This window comes from Pleurodeles waltl, chromosome 3_1 (assembly GCF_031143425.1).
Source record: "Pleurodeles waltl isolate 20211129_DDA chromosome 3_1, aPleWal1.hap1.20221129, whole genome shotgun sequence".
NCBI lineage: Eukaryota > Metazoa > Chordata > Amphibia > Caudata > Salamandridae > Pleurodeles > Pleurodeles waltl.
The window spans coordinates 704441943-704468510 of record NC_090440.1 but is presented as its reverse complement, the minus strand read 5'-3'; the positions used below and the strand labels follow the sequence as shown (position 1 = coordinate 704468510).

The 26568-nt window shown below is 47.2% G+C and overlaps 1 protein-coding gene across 4 annotated transcripts in view; it reads right to left on the bottom strand.

Annotated features, from left to right (window-relative positions):
* S100PBP (S100P binding protein) overlaps window positions 1-26568 on the bottom strand; it is a 464083-nt gene that overhangs the window by 354112 nt on the left and 83403 nt on the right. For 2 of the 4 annotated variants that reach the window (XM_069223397.1, XM_069223396.1), the window contains exon 2: window positions 26084-26252. The exons of the other annotated variants lie outside the window; for them this stretch is intronic. The gene's annotated coding sequence lies outside the window, so the exon portion shown is untranslated. The remainder of the gene's footprint in view (window positions 1-26083; window positions 26253-26568) is intronic. 4 annotated transcript variants of the gene reach the window in all.

Here is a 26568-nt window from a genome sequence, read left to right as displayed (position 1 = left end):
CGGCTGATGTTTTATCTAGATTAGTTTCTACAGAAAGTCGGAAGTATGAGAACGATGGTCTGGAGGGTGATGATACAGAATGTTTTGATCGGGTGTGTGAAGTCAGTTTTGAAGTAATCCCCGAGGCCAAGTGGCGTGAAGAAACTTTGGGAGATGTGGTGCTACAAGAAGTCATTAAGTTATTACAAGATAATTGGAGGAGTAAAAAACAAGGTAGTGGGGGGAGTGCAGAATTTTGGAACGTAAGAAATGAATTGGTTTGTGTTGATGGTCTGTTATTAAGAGGTACGAGGTTGGTTCCCCCTAGTAGTGTGAGGAGTCAATTAGTAAATCAGGCTCATGATAGTCACATGGGCATCTCGAAAACCAAAGAGAGGTTGCGTTCCTCCTATTGGTGGCCAGGGATGGACATTCAAGCTGAAAGGGTTGTCAGAGATTGTCTACAGTGTGCAGCGAGTGAAAAAGCTTTGAAACCTCGTGTTCAACCCATGATCACTAAGGAGACACCAAAAGGTCCGTGGCAAGATATTGCACTAGATATCTTAGGACCCATTTATAGTGGGGGCATGGCCGAATATATGATTGTGGTGATTGATATGTTTTCAAGGTGGCCTGAGGTGAATTTTACTGGAAGTATCGAAACTAACAAGGTAATTAAATTTATCAAGAGGTTAATAATTCAAGAAGGTTTACCCAATACCATTCTCACAGATAATGGTGTACAGTTGGTTTCAGGGGAAATGAATGATTTTTTGCATGGGTGTGGTATCAAGCACAAACTCTGTGCTTTGTACCATCCTGAGTGTAATGGTATGGTGGAACGTTTTAATCGGGTTCTCAAAGAAACCATCTCCATTGCTCAGGATAACCAATTGAACTGGAAGGAAGAAGTGTTAAAAAAGGTCTATGTTTATAGACATACCCCTCACACGTCTACAGGGGAGACTCCTTTTTCCCTGTTTCGAGGTAGGCGTGGTAATTCTGATTTGGAACCCACTTGGGTTAATAATTTACTTGATGGTAGAGGTAGGGTGATGGTAAATGATGAGTGGATGTCTAGGGAGTGTGCAAAGAGGGTGAAGAGTAAAGTTAATTTTGATAGGACCCATGCTGTGAAGAAAACTGTGGTTAATGTGGGTGATTGTGTTCTAATCAGAAATCCTCTGATGAAAAACAAACTCTCTGGTATGCGAATGTAGAATGTGAGCGTGAGGAGAATAGAGAGTGGGGCCGAGAAGGAGAGGTGACGGTTGCAGAGGGAGGCGGAGGTCGGGATGCTTTCTCTTCGAGATAACCTTTTTATTGCTGCAATAAACCAACTCGTTTGAGCTCAGGAACTGTATCCTTGTCTTTATAAACACCAGATGTTACAGGGACTCATAGGTACAATGGGTGCACCGCTTCCCCAACAAGCTAAAGAAGTTTTAAAAACCTAGAGCCATACTAGTGTACTTCAGAAACTTCCTCTTGAGGCAAGCTATATATGAGAAGGCGAGACCTAACTCGAGAAGAGAATTCGATTGGCACTCTTTCTTTGACAGAGCCGATTTCTGCCACTCTACGGTAGAGCGGCGTTGGCACCTCAGACAGCTCTCTAATCCATTCTAAACATTGGTATGAGAAGTTTTCTTATTCAATGCGGCCTGCCTAAAAGTTACTATTAGGGGCAAGACGTGGACCTTTGTATTAGAAATAAAAGCTGAAGAAACGTAAAGGGCTTTCTGCTGGTGCCGGGACTTACTGGAACTGTCTGCAGTGGTGGTGGTGGGGGGTGTTTCCTTTTTCTCTCTGCAGTTTCACTTTGTAGGGCGGCAACGTGCTACACCGGGCTGTTTGGAATGAACATGTAGGGTCTCCTCTGAGATTATTCACTTGGAATTATTGGCTTTCCATAGGAAACTGAGTTTTTTCATCTCCTTACTCTTTCTCTTCTATGTTTATTCTTAACTCCTGTAAGTCTAGGAGCAGCTGTAGATATACTATCGGGCGACATACTTCAGGTTTTCAGACCCAATTGCTCTACGTAGGTGGTGGGGACTTTCTTTGGGGGGTGGGGGGGGGCTACGCAGGGTAGGCGTGGGTTTGGGGCAGGGGTTGGTGGGTGAGGAGGCATGCGAAAACACAAGAGTTTGGTTACGTTATTTTTCAGTTCTGTAGGTTCCCATTCCTTGGTGGCTCTAGGTACCAGTTCATTTTTGGGGTTTGTCTTGTTTTGGTCTACTTACTCACACCATGAGTAAAATTCAGATAGCCACGGTTAACATCTGTGGGCTGAATGATGTGAAGAAACGGCAAAGGATAGCTATAGAGCTCCAGGTATTAAAGGATGATATACTATATCTCCATGAGACACATATTCAAGGTGCCAGGCAAGGAATTATTTAATCTTTTGGATTCCATCTGATTGGTGCGACTTTGGATGGCACAAGGACATGAGGAGTAGCGATCCTTGCTAGAAGTCAGCGCTTTAATTTTATACATACACAGGCTGATAACCAGGGGCGATGGCCATAACAGAATGCCATTTTCCAAATGGGCTCAGTGTATGGTATAGTTTCACGTGACCCAGTGCTGTTCGACTGGCTCAATCATGAGCTGGCTCTATGGCCTACACCTATTATCTGCAGGAATCTCAATATAAGCATCGCAGTTGGTTTGTATCGCAACAGGGTAAAAAAAAAAAAAAATGTATTCAGACCGGAAACCCAGGGTGTTTCGTGCTTTATGTGATTTGATTCAAAACCACTGACTGGCCGGTGCCTGAGGGGGTTAAAATGCCTTCAGATTCTGGGTTTACTTATTTCTCAGCACCACACCAGACACGCGCAGGCCTCAATTACTTAGTTGTTTTACATTCTGTGCTCTCAGATTGTAGAACTGAGAAGTTTCACCGCTTAATGACGGATCATAGTCCACTCATGTTAGAAATTACTGCTAAAGGTTGGGAAAGACAGGCCCGGAACGGAATCTTCAATCAGTCTCTTCTACTGGGCAAGGATTAAATCAACAGTATTAAAAATTGGATACCTATCTTTATGAAGGAAAATATTAAACGCGCTTCTGTAGGGATGGTATGGGACATATTTAAGGCTTGTACCTGGGGAGAGACTTTACGGTTCAGTCTGAATCGTCAAAAGAAGGAAAACTTTCTAATGTCTGATTTGTATATAGCCCTGGCTTTACAGCCAAAACAATGTTGGTAACTGGGGCCATAAAAGGCTCAGCAAGGGATGGCGATCACTAAAACTGAAATCTTGGAGATGACTGCTAAAAATGGCCTATAGGGCCTGGAAAGAGAAATCCTATGAGTTTAGTTAGCGGGTGGGTCACCAACTCACCATTTGCACACGTTAAAACAGGTGCAAGGAGAAATAAAAGAAGTGAGGGACCTTACATTTGGGTTAGTGTCAGATCCCAAGGAAATTCATGCTGCCTTCCAGAGGTTCTACTCGAGCATATATACTGAAAACTCACTTTGGGAGTATAAAGAGATTCTGGGAACAGATTTCGCTTAACACGCTTGTCTAGGTGGGCAGGAAATTAATGGAGGGTCCATTTTCGTTGGATGAAATTCTTCTAGCTACTTCTAAATTAACGTCCATCATGGAGGATGGGACGGACAACATCCCTTTGAATTTTATAGGGTCTTTTCGGCCAGCTTAAAGGATTACTAGACCTTTAAAACACAAATGTTAACGGAGCTACTCCTCCAAAGTCATGGTCTATGGCCAATATTGTGGTCTTCCCTAAACGGAATAAACATGGGCAAGAACTTGGTTCATATTGCCCAATTACGCTGATTAACGGGGTTACCAAAATCTACTCCAAAGTCTTGGATGCTTGTCTCTCTAGGGTGATAAGTAAAATCGTGTCTCCTTGACAATACTGGTTTATCCCCAGGAGGGAGACAACGAGTCACACTCACTGCGTGATATCATTTTTGGATGCTGCAGGTACAGCTGGGGACCCTATGGCCTTAACCCTCTGGGTGCGTGGGGCGAGGTGGCCTCGTCCTCTGCCACGGTTCCCGTGTGCCAGGGACAAGACCAGCCCATCCTGCACCCAACCAACTGGGAGAGCGGTATCGCTCTGCCTGTGGGCCTCCCACCCACACTCCCCAGTCAGGAATGGAAGGGGAAATCGCTTCCCCTTCCACCACGACCCCCCCTCGGCAATCTAATTACGTCAGCACGCCAGCTGCATCAAATGCTGTCAGGACGCACTGGAAACCATTTGCTTCCAGCATGTCCATCGGAGAGGACCTTCAAACAGTGAGTCCTTCTCCCTGGGGAGGGGGGTCTTTTTGGGGGAAAACAGACACAGGGGGAAAGGAAAAAGTTTTTCCTTTCCCCCTGTGCCATGTTTTGAGTGGATTCCTGCTCCACGATCACGGGCGAGGCCTGCGATTCCTGCTCCACAATGTACCCACTAGACACCAGGGATTGTTTGTGGGTATTTTGGGGACCAACCCCTTAGGCAAGGGTCGCTCCCCTGGGAACAAATATGTATCTGTGTTTAGGGAAAATTTCTATATTCTTGGTGTCAACTGACCAAGTATTTTGCATTTGTGATTATAACAGTTTATTTCTCCTTTTTCTTCTAGTTCAAAGCTTTTGCTTCCTTTGCTGTGGCTCTGTGCGGTTTTGGCAGTGGTTGACCTGCGGTTTGCATAGTTGCATGTTTTAGGTAAGTAAAAACAATTTGCTCCAAAGGAGTATTGTTGCCATGCATGAATGACATGTTTGTAGGTGCTAAATGCAGGATTGTGTGTGAAATTGTCCTTAGATTTGTGCACAATGATGTGTTGTCTTATGTCTAATTTGCTTTTGTATTTAGTGGGATATCATTGGTGATTGCTATGTCTATGCAGAGTAGTTGCTGGTGAGAATAACTTTTTTCAGGCAAGTGAGTGGTATAGTTGGAGTACATAACTCTGTGATAAAGCCACACTTTATTACTTATTTTAGACAGCACTGGTTGTTGTTGGCGCATTTGTCAAATTACAGTTCTTAGAAAGGATCATGGCTAGCCGCAGAGTGACCGCTCAGCAGGTGGTTGGTATGCTTTTTGAGTCGTCTTCTGACCATGATTATGATACTGATTCTGCATCTGAGGCAGAGGAGGAAGTGAGATTCTGGCAGTGAGTTTTCTGTCCGAGAGCAATCTTCTGATGAGGAAGCCACAGATGAAGGGCCTGTTTTAGAGGGGTAAACTGATGTGCCAATAGTGCAGCAGCTTGGGGCTGAAAGGTTTCACATTGGAAGACCTGACACCTGGGTTGCCCCAAACATTGAGCAGCCACAGTTGCCTGCCTTTACTGGTCTCCCAGGGTGTAGAGTGAATACGGAAAACTTTTTCCTGTCAATTTCTTTCAGTTGATTATGGACGATGTCTTTTTGGAAGAGATTGTTGAGCAGACTAATTTGTATGCGGAGCAGTATTTGAGGGACAACGCTGCCAGACTTAGGCTTCACTCTAGAGCTACCCAGTGGATTTCCTCAAATCTGGAACAGCTGAAACGTTCCTGGGTTTGACTTTTCTGATGGGGTGGATAAGGAAGCCATCACTGGCTTCTTATTGGTCTACTAGTCCCTTGATGGCAACGGTTATATTTCCTGCAACCATGACTCGTAATCGGCATTTGCTTCTTCGGATGCTGCATTTTGTTGACAATGCTTTAGCCTTGCCACGAGATCACCCTGATAATGACAGTCTTTTTAAGATTGGGCCTATCCTTGATCATTTTGTAGATCGGTTTTCAGAGTTGTATGTTCCAGGCAAACAAATAAGTGTGGATGAGTCTTTGGTCCTGTTCAAGGGGCGTTTGGTTTTTAAGCAGTACATAGCAGCCACTAGCTCCCACCCTCGTCCGAAACCTGGAAGAACCCTTCTCTATGGACGAGCGGTGTAGGGTGCTCGAAGAGCTTTGGAAAGGGAAAAAACCAGGCCCAGATGGCCTCAAACCCGCTTTCTATACGGGCTTCTTTCCTCAAATGAGGAACTTATATGAGCTCTACAACTCCTTTTCCCAGGTCACTGGCCTCACCCCGACAATGTACCATGTTGAGATCTCACTCATCCCGAAGCCTGGAAAGCATCCAACCCTTTGTTCCTCCTATCGCCCAATAGCCCTTCTAAATGGTGATGCAAAAATTAACACTAAAATGCTGGCAAATAGCCTCAAAGCACTACTGCCTGATCAAGTGGGCTTTGTAAAACATGGGCAAGGACCCAATAACCTCTGCCGGCTTGCCCACCTGGTTGAGAAAGCTCGGAGACACAGCATTCCAGCCCTGCTACTGTCATTAAATGCCCAAAAGGCCTTTAATCAGGGTAAGCTGGAAATTTCTACAAGGAGTCTACCTAAAAATGGGGCTGGGTCCCAGCTACATAAGAGACCATAATTTTGCTAAACATTTTGGGACCCAGTATGCTTAGCAAAATTATGGCCTCTTATCTAGCAAGCACAGTGACAATTTAGGTCAACAGCCAGTCAACCCAGCCCTTCCCGTTCTCCCAAGGCACTCCCAGGGCTGTCCTCTATCGCCCCCTACTATTTGCCTTAGCCATTGAGCCTCTCGCCATTCGCCTCCGACAGGCCAGAGATATAGCAAGCATCCCTTTGGAAGCCAGGACCACAAAGCTTTACTCTTTACTGATAATCTGCTCATTGTTTTAACTGAGATGGTTAACTCCCTTCCTGCAGTGGTCGAAGCGATCCAAGCCTTTGAGGCAGCCTCTGGGAATAGGGTCAATGTATCTAAATCAGCCACTCAACCTCACCATCCCGCAAGTCCATGCTCCCGCACCTTCAGGCAATCGCCATCTTCCATTGGGCGCCACCCTCCAGTACCTCAGCCTCACCATTACCAATGCCCTCAGTACATGGACTCTGGCAAATTGGCCACGCCACCGCATAACGATCCTAGAGGACCGATGACAATGGAGACCATTTCACATTTCTTGGTTAGGCCGCATCAATGTAGTCACAATGAATATCCTCCCTAGACTCTTCTACCTATTTCAGTCCCTCGCTACTCCTATCCCAACAGATGACATCCAAAAGCTACAAGGAGACCTATGTGCCCTCATATGGAAAGAGAAACTGCCCGCATTTCTAATGCTTTACTCATGCTCCCTAGGAACCAATGCAGCCTGGCATGTTCCAACCTCCAGGATTACTGCTGAATGAATGAAAAGGTATTTGTAGAGCACAACTGTCACTCAAAAGACAGCATCCTGGTGCTGTGCCGATGACGTCTACAATTCCTGTAATGGTGAAATTATAAACATTCTATTAGTGAACAACTACAAAGTGGGTCAGAGGCTATGAAGAACCAGGTTTTTAATTTTTTTCAAAAATTTCTTCGGATTCAGTGGAGCACAGACAGGAAAATTGTTCCATGCCTTGGAGCTGGGCTGCCCAGTTCCGTTTCCTCTCAGAACTGGTAGTTCGAGAAAGCAAGAAACACTGGATATACATTGATAGATCGGTGGCCTGCAACAACTGTGGGATCTGGCTTGGCTCCTGAGACACCTATGCCTGCAGAACACCTATATAGCTACCCCAAAACAAACAGTACTGGAGATATGGGCCAACCTTGCTATAAGAAAGAACCCAACCACATTCCCCTACCCCAAATACCACCACTGCACAGAACCATGACTTTACACCTGCACTCCCCCAGGACTCTATCCCAGCTTAGATCAAGGGAAAATGACAAATATGACAAGACCATCTTAGGAGGGGGAACCTATTAAATCCTTTCAAACAATGTAAAATTGAATTGCCCCTTCCCGAAATCAAAAGGCACCAATACATCACTAGGTACTACGTCCCTCCAATGCTTTAGCAGCTACTAACACACTTTGAATCACTAGTCCGCAATTTCGAGGGCACCCAAAGCTTGGTCTCCAAGACACATGCAGTACTGCAGCAATCCTGCTGTCCAACCCATCTGTATCAGAGAAAGTGGGAATTTGATAGTACCCAAGGTATCATGGGGAAACAGTGGGAACACCTATGACTCCTACAAAGTCATGATGCAGTAGTATTACACTCCCACCTGCTTAAGCTTCATCTTTCCAACAGTATCAACCTCCTGTTGGAGATGTGGAGAGCAATCGAGAGACTTTCAAACACATATGGTGGAACCGCCCACCCATAGCTCTCTTTTGGAAAGAAATCTTAAGTCACATTAAAGGACACACTAGGTCACCCTATCCCGGCGGACTACTGCACGTTTGTTTTAAGGCTGTGTCCGCTGACACTTCAGGCAATGAGACATGCAGAATGATACTTGACAACACAACAGGTGCAGCGAAGCAGCTAGTAACACTGGCCTGAAAGCTCCACCAACAGTATCCTGGTTCACAATGTTCTGGTACCCCCAGCAATGGAGAAAATGACCCACAAGCAATCAGGATTCGACAAAAAAATGCACAAGGCACTGGCTGCCTCTTATAGACTATAAGTCCAAGACGGAGTACCTCCGCTTCCAGGTACCCAAACTGCACTCTACACTTTTTGATTATTCAGGGAGTGGCTGGTTGCGCCCTTCCTACCCCTGCTGTTGCATCACGTTGCAGGGAGCACCCCTTCCCCCACAGGTAAGAATCTTTCAACTACCTACCTCATCCTTCCACTGTCTCATCTACATCAACACCTCACCTGAATACTTGCACCCCAAGTTACCACTCCCTTTCCCCTGCTCCCGTTCCAAAGTTGGGCAAATTTTCTTTTCCCCCTTGGCACACCAGCTCAAGATTCATCTTCACCCCTCCCCCCACCCTTACCTCATTTTCCCCTGAGGTCACTTACTATACATTTAAGTCAAGGACAACATCAGCTCCCTTCCCCTCCTACGCAGAAAAGACTACAGCAACTGGACATTTTCTCGCTCTCCCTTCAACATAACCCACACATCAAACAATGTCCACTAGCTCTGATCAACACTGTAAATGCTACCTGTTATCGCTAGTGATCTCGCTACTATACCTTGCTTGTCTTATTGTTTCTTAACCTGACTGCTTTGTTTACCTTGGCAACAACATTGGTATGTTCTGGGCCCTCCTGCTGTTGTATGGTTTTGTGAAAACCAAATAAAATAGATTTTGAGCAAAAAAAGAAAGACAAAGGTCAGCAGGTGATAAGCAAAAGGAGCCCTGGTCTTCCTGACATACATTCCTACATTAAGGTAGCCCAGATTTGCCCAGACCGGAACTATGATCCAGATCTTAACACTTGGATTTAGATAGAACAAGAGTTCACCTCCCATTGCTACTTTGGCTCTCAAAGAGATTGCATTTAAAGAAACTCACTCCTACTTCCGAGAACAATGTTTTAGATTATTAGCCACAAATACTTCATTACAAGGTTTCAACAACCTACCCTTCACGTTTGGCACCCATCATTTACAACTTTAACTTTCCATTAGCACTGTCAGATTCTACCTTTCACAATCTGAACTTTGGGGACCAGCTCGGCTATGGGAACTTATCAACGACAGTGAATTACTAACTTTAGAAACATACCAGAGCTTCAACCTCCTCACCACAGACCGCTATACACAATTAAGACACTCAACATCCAATATAGACACAAAAGAACTTTCTTAGTCGCCCCACCCCACTAAAGCCCATCTTTATAAACTGATTTCGCCTTAAGGCCAGTTCTTGGCTTTATAAGAGCTTACTACCATGTGAAGAGTACCAGGGGTTAGGAATCTTGGAAAACACATGGGGAGTGATCTGGTGCAGAGAATTTAGGGCTTCGGTTTTTGTGCAACATAGAGAAAATTAATGACCCCCCCAATGGCATCTTCCTCAGGACAATTTAAAGGTAAAGTTTAAGGAATCAGACTTAAGTTAAAAGGGCTGTGGAGAGCGATACTCTTCTACATGCTTTGCGAGGATCAGTTCACATTAAGAACTTTTGAATCGAGGTTCTGTCTCGGATTAAATCCATTACTGGGGCCATTCTACTCCTACAGCCACTGGTAATCCTGCTGAGCGACCCAGGAGATGAGTATTTTCCCCCTGACCCACCCCTGTATAAATTAATTTCTCACTTGCTGTTGGCATCATGTCTCAACTGCCCAGATGTGGAAGCAGCCAGAAGCTCAAACAATCTCCCTTATGATGGTGCAAAGTCTAGATCATGTTCGCAATGGATAAAGTGTCCATTGTCATCCAAGTTAGGGGTTACATACTTGATAGAACATAGCACACATTTACGACACATGAAGCATTCTCTGATCCTGGGGGACGACTAAGCGGTCTTGTCTGAAGTCCTTAGAAGCTCCCAAATCTGTGATCTATCATCACTCTAAAGAAATAAAAATGGACAATCCACAGAAGCAGTCTCTAGAAACTGCAGGGTTTCCACACTCTGCAACTATCATTATCACAAACGCCTTCACACGCCTGGAGGAGTGGACTTTGGTTCCATCAAAATAAACATGGGCTCAGACGTCGGACTCCCGGAATACTGTTCATGTATTATGATGTTTTTGCATCTCTACATCCGTTCTTTAAATTCTAAAATGAAAATAAAGTTGTTAAAAATATACATATATAATAAAAATGTAGAGGGCGGAGAGCTTCCCCCCTTCACCCCAAACAAGACAATTAAATAAATATGAGGGATTAGCCCCGAATTGAAAAAAATAAATAAATAAAAAAAAAAACATTCATAAAAAAGTTAAGTTATGGTCAAAGCAAAATCTAATAAGCATCGGCAAAGCCAAAAGGTCTCACTTTTGGTACCTACTGGGTTTGCCAATGATTTTAGCTATGACAGACAACATCCCCGGGGCTGCCCCGCCTGACTTTTTTTTATTGTCGAAACCTATAAATTTCAATGCGTGCACCCACAAATGGAACATCTTCTTTTTGATTATGAGTCATCTATCAGTTAGATCAATAAATAACAAGCACTTACAATGCAACGGGTCTCGCGTTTGCTCGTGTTAGAGCTGATAGCAATGTAAACTCCTGACCCGACATTTCACTGGTGTTGGACTTTTGCTTATGCAGGGTCATCCCCAGTCTTTTTGCCTCCTGCCTCCTATTTTTTTCTGACCTGTCGCTGTTGGCTTTTGAACTCTGAGCACTTTCCCACTGCTAACCAGTGCTAAAGTGCATATGCTCTCTGTGTGAAATTGTATGTGATTGGTTTATCCATGATTGGCATATTTGATTTACTAGTAAGTCCCTAGTAAGGTGCACTAGAGGTGCCAGGGCCTGTAAATCAAATGCTACTAGTGGGCCTGCAGCACTGGTTGTGCCACCCACATAAGTAGCTCTGTAATCATGTTTCAGACCTGCCACTGCAGTGTGTGTGTGTATTTTTACACTGTAAATTCGACTTGGCAAGTGTACCCACTTGCCAGGCCTAAACCTTCCCTTTTCTTACATGTAAGGCAGCCCTAAGGTAGGCCCTAGGTAACCCCAAGGGCAGGGTGCAGTGTATGGATAAGGTAGGACATATAGTAATGTGGTTTATATGTCCTGACAGTGAAATACTGCTAAATTCGTTTTTCACTGTTGCAAGGACTGTCTCTCTCATAGGATAATATGGGGGCTACCTTTAAATATGATTAAAGCGTAGATTCCCCTAGAGAGTAGATGGACATGTGGAGTTTGGGGTCCCTGAGCTCACAATTTAAAAATACATCTTTTAGTAAAGTTGATTTTAGGATTGTGCGTTTGAAAATGCCACTTTTAGAAAGTGAGCATTTTCTTGCTTAAACCATTCTGTGACTCTGCCTTGTTTGTGGATTCCCTGTCTGGGTCAGTTGACAGTTGGGTTGTTTTTCACCTCACACCAGACAGTGACACAAAGGGAGCTGGGGTGTAACCTGCATTTCCTGATTAGCCATCTCTGCTAGGAGGGAAGGGTGGAGTGGTCACTCATCTGAAAGGACTGTGCCTGCCTCTAACAATGCCGGCTCCAACCCCCTGGTGTGTGTCTGAGGCCTTGCCTGGGCAAGACAGGATTTCACAAGTAGGTGTGAGTCCCCTTTGAAGAAAGGTGACTTCAAAGACTAAAATGGGTATAAGAAGGGCACCCAAATCTACAGACTTCAGAAACACTTCTGGAATCAAGAGGAACCTCTGCCTGGAGAAGAGCTGTTAGCTGAGGAGGAAGTGCTGCCCTGCCTGTGACTGTGCTTTGTGGAGCTTTCCTGCAGTGCTGCTTCTGCCAGAGTAAGAGGGCAAAGACTGGACTTTGTGTGCCTTCCATCTTGAGAAGAAATCTCCAAGGGCTTGATCTAGAGCTTGCCTCCTGTTGTTTGAAGTCTCAGGGACAGCAAAGACTTCTCTCTGCCAGCACCTGGAGCCTCTGGAGAGACTCCTACTCTGCCCTGTGGTGCCCATCCAGTTCCTGGGACCCTGAAAGGAGAAGCTGGCAGCCTAAAGACAAGAAAATCCACGCACAGAGCGCCGTGCGGGGAAAAGATCGACGCGAATCCGATCTGTGGCTGAAAAACGACGCACCGCCAGCTCCGCGGCTGAGAAACGACGCTCGCAGGAAACGCGACCGAAGAATCGACGCACGGAGCAGGAGAAACGACGCGCAGCATCGCTGACGGAGGCTGGGAGATCGCAACCTGCGCGGCTGGATCGTCAACTCATCGTGGGGCTGGATTTTTGACTCGAGTACCGCAGTGCGGAGTTATTTTCGACGCACGCCCGCCCGTGCGGGGTTATTTTTGACGCACACCAGGTACATTTTCACTCTAGCAGCGCTAGTGTGTTTTTAAAACTACTTAAAGACTCTTTTTGATTTTTAATTAATGACTTGACTTGTGTATGGTGGATTTTTGTCGTTTTGGTCTTGTTTTGTTTAGATAAATATTTCCTATTTTTCTAAACCTGTGTTGTATCATTTTGTAGTGTTTTCATTGAGTTACTGTGTGTGTTGGTACAAATACTTTACGCCTAGCACTCGGAGGTTAAGCCTACTGCTCTGCCAAGCTACCAAGGGGGTAAGCAGGGGTTAGCTGAGGGTGATTCTCTTTTACCCTGACTAGAGTGAGGGACTTTGCTTGAACAGGGGGTAACCTGACTGTCAACCAAGGACCCCATTTCTAACATTGGTGATCAGCGGTCGGGATTTGGACTTGTATTTGTACTTGACATACAGTGATTAAGTGTACACTACTGTTTTGATCTCAGACCACTACGTGACCACATACTACTTGTTTGGTGATCTTTTGCTTTTTCTCTTAAGGACTCCTTTTTGTTCTACTTCCATGATTTTGCTGATCCCTTGACTGATTCTTTTTACTTCATTGGGAACTTATTTTCTGCCTTTGGAACTTTGCACTTGTGACCATCATGTCTCAATCTGGAGATGCAACAGCTGGAGATGTGTTTGAAATGGAGAAACTGAAGGAGTACTCAGTTGCTCAATTGAAACAGTTCCTTAAAGATCTTGACTGTCCCACTAAGAGCTCCACCAGGGAGGGGGAGCTGCAAAAGGCACAGAGGGCCGGGGTGACAATCAAGAAGGCTGGAGGGCACACAGAGGAGGAGAATGTGGGTGGGGAAGTGCAGAGGATACACAGTGGTGTAGTGGAGGTACCTGTTACGCCTGGGGGGAGGGTCCCCAGGAGGAGTAGCAGGGTGTCGTCTAAGGGTCTGACTCCTAAAGATGTGCAGGACAGACAGGCAGAAAGGGTTCGCCGGTTGGAGGCAGAAAAGTTGAGGATGCAAAGGGAGTATGACAAGTGGGAAAGGGACTTCGAGATACAAAGGATGATTTATGCTTACAAGCTTAAATTGAAACCGCTGGAAGTCATGAGGGCTGAATCCAGCTGGAATGGTGGCAGCAACAATTTTATATCTAGTGCTGCTGAAGAAATGCACATGCCCAGAGATGTGGTGCCCTACTTGAAGGAGGGAGTTACACACCAGGAGGTTCAGGGGTATGAGGTAGCTCCAGTGATGCACAGGGTCCCTGAGGTGGATTGGGGAACTGGCATGGGGAGTCATATTCCTACTGGTGGGAAGGACACTCTACTGACTCTAGGTGAGAGTGACAGGGAGAGGGGTTCCCCCCAGGTAGAAGTCCTGGTTATGGAGTGTGAAGACATCCCAGAAGAGTGTGGGTTGAGTGTCAGGGACAGTCAGGTACTGTCTCACCAGTCTCAGAAGGGTGATGTGGGGTGCTTTTCCAAAGCAGAGTCACTGGATGGTTGGGTGAAGGGTACTTTGGTTAATTCATGTAAGGGGCTGAGTGATGTAATTGCTGGAGAGCATATGTCTAGTCCTTATTTTCCAGAGCTACGCCAACACCAGGTGGAGTGTGAGTTCTCTGACCCCAGGGAGCTTACAATGGAGGCAGACCTCTTGGTGAGTACCAGAGAGTCTGAAGAGGCATTTGGGGGTGCTCCTGAGAGGAGTGGTCTAGGTATTTCCCAACCAGGTGAGGTAGGGAAGGATTGTAGTGTCCCAGGTAGGTCCCAGTGTAGTGGGATGGGTGAGGGACCCCATGTCCAGTCTCTGAGGAGAGGGAATGGGGATGGGCTGAGGTCCAAGGTGCCCGAGATCCGGTCCCAGGTCCTGGAGGGTTCCATGAGGGAACACCAGGAGGGGAGCCTAGCCTGTACCATAGGGCCATCTGTTGAGGGAGACCCCACAGTGTCAGGAGAACTTGGGGGGGCGGCTGTAGCCAGCGTCCCACCAGTTCTGGTGTCTGGCAGTACCACTCCTAGTGAGGGGGTGCAGAAGTCCAGACAGAGGGTTGAGGGGGGGTTGCGGACCCCAGTGGAGAACCTGGAGGGTCAGGGGTCAGCTCTGAGAGCAGAGCCCCCCAGGAATGACCTTGGTAAGACCATTTTGGGGTTGGGGGGAATCCAGACTCTGTCAGATGGGCAGAGGTCAGGAGACCTGCGCCAGCCAGACTCTTGTGTGGCCCTTGGGGACAGTGGTGTCCCTTGAGGGGGGTAAGTGTGCCCCCCTGGAAGTCCTGGTGTGCCAGGCAGTGGTTCAACCGCAGGGTGGTGACCCTGGGTTGGATGACCAGGTTCAGAGGGTAAACTCTGACCTGGTGGGGGGTAGGTATGCCCCCCAGGAAGTCCTGGGTTGCCAGGCAGTGGTCCAGTCTGTGGGTACAGACCCTGGACTGGAGGATCAGGTGCAGGGGGTAAACCCTGACCTGAAGGGGTGGGTGGTTTGCCCAATCACCCCCCCTGGTGTGATTTCAAGGGGTACTCTCCCTGAGGGGGGGGTGCAGAACCCTGAGAGTAGGGACAGGGGAGAAAGAGCCTCACCCCTGGCCCTGGTCCAACCTGAAGGTACAGACCCCAGGTTGGCGGACCAGTTGCAGGTTAACAGCCCTGCACTGGTGGAAGAATTGTGCAGGACTGCTTCTACAAGCACCCTGACAGTTTTTGACTCTGGGGGTGCCGCTTCGGCAGGGAGGGTACACAGCCCCAGAGGGGAGGACCAGGGTCAGGTTGTCATCCCTGACCTGGTGGAAGAGAGAGTGTTCAAAGGGTGCCAGGCACCTGGGGCTACCGCCCCCCACTCTCCACAGTCACAGTGGTTGGAGAGGCCTGAGGTCGGGCTCTCATCCCTGACAGTTGTCCGGGGCCACCGTGGCTTGCTGTCCTGGTGGACAGAGTTGCCCCTGGGGGGGGGAACGAGAGTCACACCCCGGGGGTGGAGTGGGCAACACCACTGTGTTGGCCCTGTTGGTACTATCTGCCCATTGCAATTCATCTGTGAGCAAAGTAAAGTTAGGTGCTGCACAGATGGTGTCTGTAGATGTGGAGAAGGGTTCCCCCTGGGTTAGCTTAGTGGGCCCTGAGAGTATGGACCGAGGGATCCAACTGGAGTCAGGAAGGCGTAGAACTGGAACATGCCCCTGCTGTTGTGGGCCTGGGTCCTTGTTCTATCGCCCCAATCAGGGAAGTACATCAAGGTATTGATTGTTCTCCCCTGGCTTTAGGCTGGTAGGGGGTCGTGTTGGACTTTTGCTTATGCAGGGTCATCCCCAGTCTTTTTGCCTCCTGCCTCCTATTTTTTTCTGACCTGTCGCTGTTGGCTTTTGAACTCTGAGCACTTTCCCACTGCTAACCAGTGCTAAAGTGCATATGCTCTGTGTGTGAAATTGTATGTGATTGGTTTATCCATGATTGGCATATTTGATTTACTAGTAAGTCCCTAGTAAGGTGCACTAGAGGTGCCAGGGCCTGTAAATCAAATGCTACTAGTGGGCCTGCAGCACTGGTTGTGCCACCCACATAAGTAGCTCTGTAATCATGTCTCAGACCTGCCACTGCAGTGTCTGTGTGTGTATTTTTACACTGTAAATTCGACTTGGCAAGTGTACCCACTTGCCAGGCCTAAACCTTCCCTTTTCTTACATGTAAGGCACCCCTAAGGTAGGCCCTAGGTAACTCCAAGGGCAGGGTGCAGTGTATGGATAAGGTAGGACATATAGTAATGTGGTTTATATGTCCTGACAGTGAAATACTGCTAAATTCTTTTTTCACTGTTGCAAGGACTGTCTCTCTCATAGGATAATATGGGGGCTACCTTTAAATATGATTAAAGCATAGATTCCCCTAGAGAGTAGATGGACATGTGGAGTTTGGGGTCCCTGAGCTCACAATTTAAAAATACATCTTTTAGTAAAGTTGATTTTAGGATTGTGCGTTTGAAAATGCCACTTTTAGAAAGTGAGCATTTTCTTGCTTAAACCATTCTGTGACTCTACCTTGTTTGTGGATTCCCTGTCTGGGTCAGTTGACAGTTGGGTTGTTTTTCACCTCACACCAGACAGTGACACAAAGGGAGCTGGGGTGTAACCTGCATTTCCTGATTAGCCATCTCTGCTAGGAGAGGGGTGGAGTGGTCACTCTCATCTGAAAGGACTGTGCCTGCCTCTAACAATGCTGGCTCCAACCCCCTGGTGTGTGTCTGAGGCCTTGCCTGGGCAAGACAGGATTTCACAAGTAGGTGTGAGTCCCCTTTGAAGAAAGGTGACTTCAAAGACTAAAATGGGTATAAGAAGGGCACCCAAATCTACAGACTTCAGAAACACTTCTGGAATCAAGAGGAACCTCTGCCTGGAGAAGAGCTGTTAGCTGAGGAGGAAGTGCTGCCCTGCCTGTGACTGTGCTTTGTGGAGCTTTCCTGCAGTGCTGCTTCTGCCAGAGTAAGAGGGCAAAGACTGGACTTTGTGTGCCTTCCATCTTGAGAAGAAATCTCCAAGGGCTTGATCTTGAGCTTGCCTCCTGTTGTTTGAAGTCTCAGGGACAGCAAAGACTTCTCTCTGCCAGCACCTGGAGCCTCTGGAGAGACTCCTACTCTGCCCTGTGGTGCCCATCCAGTTCCTGGGACCCTGAAAGGAGAAGCTGGCAGCCTAAAGACAAGAAAATCCACGCACAGAGCGCCGTGCGGGGAAAAGATCGACGCGAATCCGATCTGCGGCTGAAAAACGACGCGCCGCCAGCTCCGCGGCTGAGAAACGACGCTCGCAGGAAACGCGACCGAAGAATCGACGCACGAAGCAGGAGAAACGACACGCAGCATCGCTGACGGAGGCTGGGAGATCGCAACCTGCGCGGCTGGATCGTCAACTCATCGTGCGGCTGGATTTTTGACTCGAGTACCGCCGTGCGGAGTTATTTTCGACGCACGCCCGCCCGTGCGGGGTTATTTTTGACGCACACCAGGTACATTTTCACTCTAGCAGCGCTAGTGTGTTTTTAAAACTACTTAAAGACTCTTTTTGATTTTTAATTAATGACTTGACTTGTGTATGGTGGATTTTTGTCGTTTTGGTCTTGTTTTGTTTAGATAAATATTTCCTATTTTTCTAAACCTGTGTTGTGTCATTTTGTAGTGTTTTCATTGAGTTACTGTGTGTGTTGGTACAAATACTTTACGCCTAGCACTCTGAGGTTAAGCCTACTGCTCTGCCAAGCTACCAAGGGGGTAAGCAGGGGTTAGCTGAGGGTGATTCTCTTTTACCCTGACTAGAGTGAGGGTCTTTGCTTGAACAGGGGGTAACCTGACTGTCAACCAAGGACCCCATTTCTAACAACTGGTAATGAAACCTATCGGCAAAAGTGCATTTATGTACGTAACCCAAAAAAGTGCAATTAACTGTGTAACAGGGCCGATATTATGTAAAGCGCTTGACATCTGCCGAGCGAGGTCGCGCTGGGAAAATAGAGAAAAGGTAGTCCACGAGCTGGACAGAAAAGAGCGAGCCTCGCATGTTTTCTGTACTTGGTCGATGCGCTCGAGGAGGGCTAACCACCGGAAAAGGCATGACATGTGCATGCTTTCCACTAATGAAATCAAGCACATTCTAACAGGCAAGCCGAGAAGACAATGACAGACACTGACGTGACGTGGACAGGGCTCCGAGCCCTTTTTAATTACTAAAGCGTCTCGCTTAGCGAAACGCATGCGCAAGTGCATGCGACGCAGGCTCGACCCTAAAAAGGAAAAGTCCAAAAGTGTTTAAAAAGAGGCAGGAGAAATATCAGTGGGATGGAAGCAGTTCAGGGGACACGACAGAAGCAACAGGGTGTGGGGTGGAAGCACGAGGGCACAGGTGAAGGAAGCAACAGTGGTGGGTGGTGAGATATTAAACAGGTGCAAAACAAACGTTGAGCTGGCAGGGAGAAAGAAGAAAGGAGACAACGCAAAGCAGGGCAAACAAAGCATACAGGCATAAGAGGGAAACGCTGAGTGCAGCGCAGATGGGAGAGAAGCATCACTTGAGGGAGACCGCTAGAAAACATACACTCTTTAAGAGTGCTTAATCAAAAAGAAAAATGTACCTTATAAAAAAGGAAACAGTGGAAGGACATTATACAGCTGATGAGAAGAAGTAAGCAAATGAGAATAACAATGAAGACAATCAACGGTAAGCAATGGGCGAGATCTAAGTCCACTGTAAGCTAATGTGTCGCAACAGACAGCACATGCAATGTCTAGTAGGCTGTCGTGAAGAGACTCATTATCGTAACCAGACTGTTGGATTTGGGCGGTAGCACCACCGAGCAAGGGGGACTGAGTCTGATCCCACTCGATGTGACAGCTGTCAGCCTAACCCTTCCAAGCAGCTAGTAGCACCTCACCAGGACTGAAGAGTAAAAGTGATTTGTGGCAGCCCTTTACATGACTTCTTGGATTTCTCAGGGAAACCGTGGTGGTGCATATCATACCCTTTTCTCTCAGTCACATGTCTCATACAGGCAAAGGACAAACAGAAGCAGGACTAGATTCAATACATTTTATTGAATCAATTGCTTTCTATGTAAAAAAGGCATGTATTGTGATTATAAGGATGATAAAACATAACGGCAGCAAAGCAGTGACGATGAAAGTGAAACATAGGAAAAGTCCCACCATACTTTCACAATAATGGTTCTAGAATCCCTACCTGCACTACTACTGCAGTGCAAGCCCTAATCTGCCCATTAGGCACCCTGGAAGCAACCCATCCCTGTGGTTGTTGGTAAAGAAGAGGTCTGCTGGTCTACTAGGAGTCCTCCCACATGTAGGCAGAGGAGGTGTCAGTGCAAAGGTGGCGTGCAGCACATGGTGGCAACGGGCTGGAAATACCGTCTAACGTAAAGGGGGCAGTGAGGTGTTTTATAATAAAACATCAGATGTTCTGAGAAACTGCCCTGTCGTTACAACAAGTATATTTCTATGTATAAAAGTTGTGGACATGATAAACGCTTTGTACCGGCAATAACTAATAAGCTTATCATAGTCAGATTTGGACAAAGTACAGAGTTAATGAACAAGTTACTTACCTTCGGTAACGCTTTTTTTGGTGGCTAACTAGCTACCTGTGGATTCCTCACCTTATGAATTCTCCAAATGCACCAGCATTCAACGGAAATTCCTCTTCCCAGCTCTCTACATCGACGAGGATGTCACAACTGCACGGCTCCGCATGCGACTCCGTCTGACGTCACAGTGACAATAAGGTCCTCGCCGGCGTGCTGACTTCAGTTTCACCCATTTTGTCCATGCCTTTGAGGCAGACAGGTGAAAACCGACCTCACAATAGCTCAAATGAATACATACATAAAACCATATTGATGTAACACAATTACAACAATCATTTATATACAAGATTATCAAAACATATATACACGTGTAATACAGAAGTCTTGGTATGACCAGACAGGCAACGGGGAGGCGGATGGGAGTGTGAGGAATCCACAGGTAGCTTATGTATCCACCAGAAAAAAGTGTTACTGAAGGTAAGTAACTTGGTCTTCTGATGGCTACAACTACCTGTGGATTCCTCACCTTATGAATAGAGTCCCAAAGCAGTACCGCACTCGGAGGTGGGTACCTGACCGGTCACACCAAGAAATCCTGCAACACAGAACGTGCAAAATAGCCGTCCCTCCTAACTTCCGAGTCTGAGCAATAATGCTTTGCAAAAGTGTGGAGGGAAGCCCAAGTTTCTGCCTTGCAAATGTCCACCACCAGAACACCTCTTGCCAAGGCTGAAGTGGCAGACTTAGCCCTGGTAGAATGAGCTCTAATACCCTCAGGAGGAACCTTCTTTGCTAACGTGTAACAGATCTTAATGCAAAGGATGACCCACCTGGATATGGTTCTTTTATGGACCACTCTGCCTTTCATCTTTCCTACATATCCAACAAAGAGTTGGTCCTCCAACCGAAAGTCCTTTGTTCTCTCAATATAAAAAGAGCCCTTCTGGGGTCCAAACGATGGAGTCTTTCTTCCTCTTTTGAAGGATGAGGAGGAGGGTAGAAAGATGAAAGGGTAATAGACTGCCCCATATGGAAAGGAGTGACAACTTTAGGGAGGAAAGCCGCCCTGGTTTTCGGCACCACTTAGTCAGCAAAAAATGATATAAAGGGAGGTTCAACACTAAGGGCCTGAAGCTCACTCACATGCCTAGCAGATGTAATAGCTATCAGGAAAACTGTCCTAAAGACTAATAATCTTAAAGGAAAGGAATGCATGGGTTCAAACGGTGAACCCATTAAAAAAGTCAAAACCAGATTTAAATCCCACTGAGGCATAATCATGTATTTGTTAAACCTTTAAAGAACCTAACCACAATAGGTGATTTAAACAAGGAAGGTTGATCCAGAAGGCAAAGAAAGGCTGACAGTGCCGACAAATAGCCTTTGACAGTCGCAACTGCACAACCCTTCTATGCTAAAGTTAAAGCAAACAACAGAACATCAGACAGATGGGCTCTCAAGGGATCAATTTGTTTCTCTCCAAACCAAGCCACAAATTTTGCCCACTTGCCGGCATTAACAGTCTTATTGGAGTGTCGCCTGGCCAATAAAATAACATCCACTACCTCTGGTGGGAGAGAGAAAGAACTCCAATTGCCCCATTCAATCTCCAGGCATGAAGGTCCGGGCTCTGGAGGTGGGGGTGTAGAACCTGCCCCTGCGACTGCAAGAGGAGATCTGCCTTGAGAGGGAGACGGAGCGGAGGGCCCAGTGAGAGTTGGAGAAGGTCCATGTACCACACCCTTCTCGGCCAATCCGGAGCTATTAAAATGGCTCGAGCCCGATCTTGGCGAATCTTCCTCCGAACCAGAGGAATCAAGGGTATGGTGGGGAAGATGCATAAAACAACTGGTCGCACAAAGACATCTGAACCACGTCCCACAAAGCTCCTTGCACGACGGGCAGTGCGCGTTCTCCCGAGTGGCAAACAGGTCTATCTGCGGTGAAGATGTGAAGGACCAGATTGGGATTGTGAATGGCCGAGAAATGCCAACAGACTGTCTGCACCTGCGTTGATAACTCCGGTCAGATGATTCGCTACCAAGCAAACCTGATGGTACTGAGCCCAGGACCAGAGCCGCAGAGCCCCTTTGCAGAGAAGGTACGACCCCACTCCTCCCTGACTGTTGATATACCACAATGCGGTAGTGTTGTCCGTCAAGACTTGAACTGACTGACCGTGAAGGGACGAGAGGAAGGCCTTGAGAGCCAGACGTATCACCCACAATTCTAACAGATTGATATGAAAAGTCTGTTCCACTGGAGACCAAAGACCTTTGATCTCCAGGTCTCCCAGATGAGCTCCCCTCCCTAGATTGGAAACATCCGTTATCAACGTGGCCACAGGAGGCGGAAGTGAAAACAGCCTTCCTTGGGAAAGGTTGCCATCCACAGCTCACCATCGTAGATCCACTGCAGCGTCTCTGGAGATCAATATCGACTCCAAGATCGAAGAACCCTCATGTGCCAGCATGTATGAGTGACCAACAGAATGCAAGAGGCGAACAGATCGAGCAGGCGCAGGACTGGAACAACCGCTCCATTTTGAAACATTGGAATCAACGCCTGAATGTCCTGAATCCGCTGAGGATAGGCACGATTTAATGTTGTATCCAGTACCGCCCCTATGAACAGGAGGCGCTGAGAGGGCTCCAGGTGAGACTTTGGCACGTTTATCGAAAAGCCCAGACTGAACAACAACTGAGTTGTCATCTGCAAGTGATGCAGCACGAGTTCTGGAGACTTTGCTTTGATTAACCAATCATCCAGGTAAGGGAATACCGATATTCCCTTCCTTCTGAGACTTGCTGCAGCCATCACCTTCATGAAGACTTGAGGTGCTGAAATAAGACCAAACGGAAGGACCGCACACTGGTAGTGTTGCGACCCCACCACAAACCGGAGATACTTCCTGTGAGACTTGAGAATACGGATATGAAAGTAAGCATCCTGCAAGTCAACAGACACCATACAATCCTCTTTGTTCAACGCCAGAAGTACCTGCGTTAGAGTCAGCATCTTGAATTTCTCCTGTTTGAGAAACCAATTCAAAATCCACAGATCCAGGATAGGTCTCAATCGACCATCCTTCTTGGGGATCAGGAAATATCTTGAATAACAAACCTGACCCCTTTCTGCTCTGGAACCAACTCCACTGCACCTTTTAAAACCAGGATTTGAACATCCTGCTGCAACAACAGGAGATGGTCTTCTGAACAAAACTAGGGACAGGGAGGGTTGGGAGGACGGAACTCCTGAAAAGGAAGGGCATATCCTTTCCTCACAATATTTAGAACCCAGGAGTCTGATGTGGCTAACTCCCACTCGCGGAGAAAAAGACGTAACCTTCCCCCTACAGGAGAAGTGTGGTTCAAAACGGACAGAAAACTAGGGCTGCTTCCCTTGTTGTTGTCCCCCAGAGAAAGAGGAAGAGGATGAGGATGATGCAGCGTGCTGCTGGGTGGCCCTTCTTGTCCAATCCCTCCCCTGTCCTCTAAAGGATCTATATGGGAGGCTGGCAGGCTGGACTGGAGTCTCCCACGATAAACAGCTCCATGCCCAAACCCCCTGAACCTTCGAAAGGACCTGAAAGGGGTAGTAGTGGAAGCCTGCAAACCTGAAGACTTCGCTGTGGCCCAACTGTCCTTAAAGTGCTCTAAGGCAGAGCCAACTTTAGCTCCAAACAGCTTTTCTCCATCGAAAGGCAGGTCCATTAGAGTGGTCTGGACATCAGTAGAAAACCCAGAGGACCTCAACCACGCATGCCTCCTGGTAGCGATTGAGGTACCCATCGCCCTGGCCACGGGTCTGTAGAATCCAGGCCAGACTAGAAAATCTGCTTAGCCGCAGCTTGAGCATCTGCCAGGAGCTCACCAAATTGTCCTTGCATATCCTGCGGCAGGTCTGGAACCATAGCTTTAGCCGTGTCCATCAGGGCGTGGACATAGCTCCCTAACACACAAGTAGCGTTTGCCGCTTTCAAGGCCATACTGCAGGAAGAAAGTCTTCTTGGCCGACTGCTCCATTCTCTTGGACTCTGTCCGAAGGAATAACAGGGAAGGAGCCTGGTGAAGAACGTATTGAACAGGAGGCCTGAACTACCAAACTCTCCGGAGTGGGATGCTTTGACAAAAATCCAGAATCTCCCGGAACCACCCTATACCGTCTTGCCACAGATATGTTCACAGCTGGGGATGACACAGGCTTCCTCCATACCTCTAAAATAGGCTCTGTGAGAGCATCATTAAATGGAAGCAGGGGTTGTGCTGAAGCCGAAGAAGGATGCAGGACCTCGGTCAAAATATTTGTTTTCACCTCAGCAGTTGGCAACGGAACATCCAAGAAATTTGCCGCCTTCCTGACCACAGAATGGAAAGAGGCCGCTTCCTCTGTAAACTCCCCTGGAGATGAAAGATCCCACTCTGGGAAAGTGTTTAGCCCACTGGCTGAGTCACGGCCCTGATATTCCCCCAAGGGCTCAGCAATCTCTCTCTTCTAGTAGCAGTCTTTGATACTCCTGTTCTTCTAAAAGCCTCAGTGCTCTTCTGCGTGACCTCAACCTGGCCTCCAACCTCGGTGTCGACAGTTAGCCGGCGTCGATGACACCGGCTTCAGGACTGACAGACGCGGACCAGGAAAAGAAGGAGAGACACTACGATCCAAACCGGATCCATCCGGCGCCGGAGCTGATCCCATCAGCGCCATGGACACCTGAGGCTCCGTCATCGGCGTCGACTGCGTATGAGGCGGCATTGCCGGCGCCGCAGGTATATAAGGCGATGTCAATGGCGCCGTAGGTCTTTGCGGCGAATTCATCAGCGCAGAATCGGCACCCTCAGCCGGATAAAAGGGCATAAACGGCACTCACTTATACGGGGCCGGGGAGCCAAATGTAAATGCCAAAGGACCCGTGGGACCAGCCGGTGCACCAGCAGGGGCCATAGTATTGAACATGTTAAACATGGCATTCAGAAATGCCGCTGGATCCACTCCTGGAGCCGGGAAGGCAGGATACCGCTGATCTTCATGCGGCACTTGCACCGGCTGGACATCAGAATCCTGCACCCCAGGCGAAAAGCGAGGATTCTCTTGAGGTGCAACCACCTCGAAGACCGATGGCGCCGGAGAAACCTGAGGGCTTTGAGGCTGTGGAGTCACAGTCGGACTAACCGCCCACGTCCCACAAACCCATCTAGATGGAGACCTGGATCGTGAACAACCTCTAGCCGAATGACGCTGAGTCGTGTCGGCGGCCGCTTCTTAGACGAAGTATATGAAGACGATCTCCGATGACTTCTGTGCCCTTTCTTCGCTTTAGCCAAAGAGAGTTTGGCTTCTCTCTCCTTCAGTGCCTTCGAATTCATGCTTTGGCAGAACACACACTCCTCGACGTCATGCTCCGAACTTAAGCCCCAAAGGCAATTATCGTGAGGGTCCGTAACTGACATGCGACCCCGCACTCCCGACAGGTTTAAACCACGACTTCCAAGGAGGAGACATTGTAACTAGAGACAAAAGGGAACTCCTTTGAAACATTAACAAGAGTTAGGAGAAAACCGTTCGCGTCTAAAGGCACGGATTAAAGGGAACTGACGTCAGCACGCCAGCATGGACATCTTATTGTCACGGTGACTTCAGACGGAGTCGCGTGCAGAGCCGTGCAATTGAGATGTCCTCATCGACGTGGAGAGCTGGGAAGAAGATTTTCCGTTGAATGCTGGCGCATTGGGAGAATTCATAAGGTGAGGAATCCACAGGTAGTTGTATCCATCAGAAATATTGTTTAAGAAAAGAATAATTGAATCCTGCGCAGAGGCACAACTGATAAAATAATAAAAACATCTTCACTAAACCAAGACTTTTCTAAAATCATAAAATGAATAAAATGCCATGCTAGATGAAAGGACACAAGCTTCAGGCCTAAGCTAAAATAATATGCTTGTATACTAGCTGAAGCAACCTTATCACATCCTTCCCAATGACTGTTAAAAGTGTAAAGGCCCCTAATAAAGTTAACAGCAAAATCACTGTATTTACATGTATTCCATTTAAAAACAAGCTAAAACTTATAAAATGAAACGTCTGTGTTGACAAGCCAACAGATCACAATGCAGGCCAAATTAAGATCGGTCAATTAGGAATTTAAAAACTTGTAAGGCCAAGCGCCAGCAATTTAAACAATCATTGTCTTTTAAAAAGTTGCCAATTTCATCAAGAATAATTAAATCTAAGAAAGACCCCATATCAACAGATGTTAAGGAAACCAATTGGTTTAAAAGGAAGGTGAGAGAGCACTCATGTTCCAGTACCTCAGCTCCAGCCGAGGCAGCAGAATCCCATGCAGTGGTAGGTGTTGTAGCACCAAGATCCACTTGATCCACAAAAGGAGTCTCGTAGGAAGCATGATCCACAAAAGGAGTCTCGTAGGAAGCATCACGTTGCAAATGCAGTTGCAATGTGCATGACTGGTAATGAGCCCTGAGAGAGAACATCAACAGATCAGAGTTCAAAGAAGGTATGCACTGCTTATCATGGCACGCTTCCAGTGCATGCTGCTTTTTAGCCTTTATTTGGTGCTGTTGCGGAAAATTAAATGTGGCAAACAGGTCTTTTGAGCTACTGTATTGACATTGTATACGACTACTTTTTAGGACCCGCAATGTCCAATCTAACAGCATAATGGACCTTAGTTGCGGAGTACTGTAGTTTGGTGCCTAATGCCGGTTGTGCTTCACCATCAGTATAGATTAACGTTTGATGCTGTGTGCATTTTGAACTGCAAATCATACAGGCA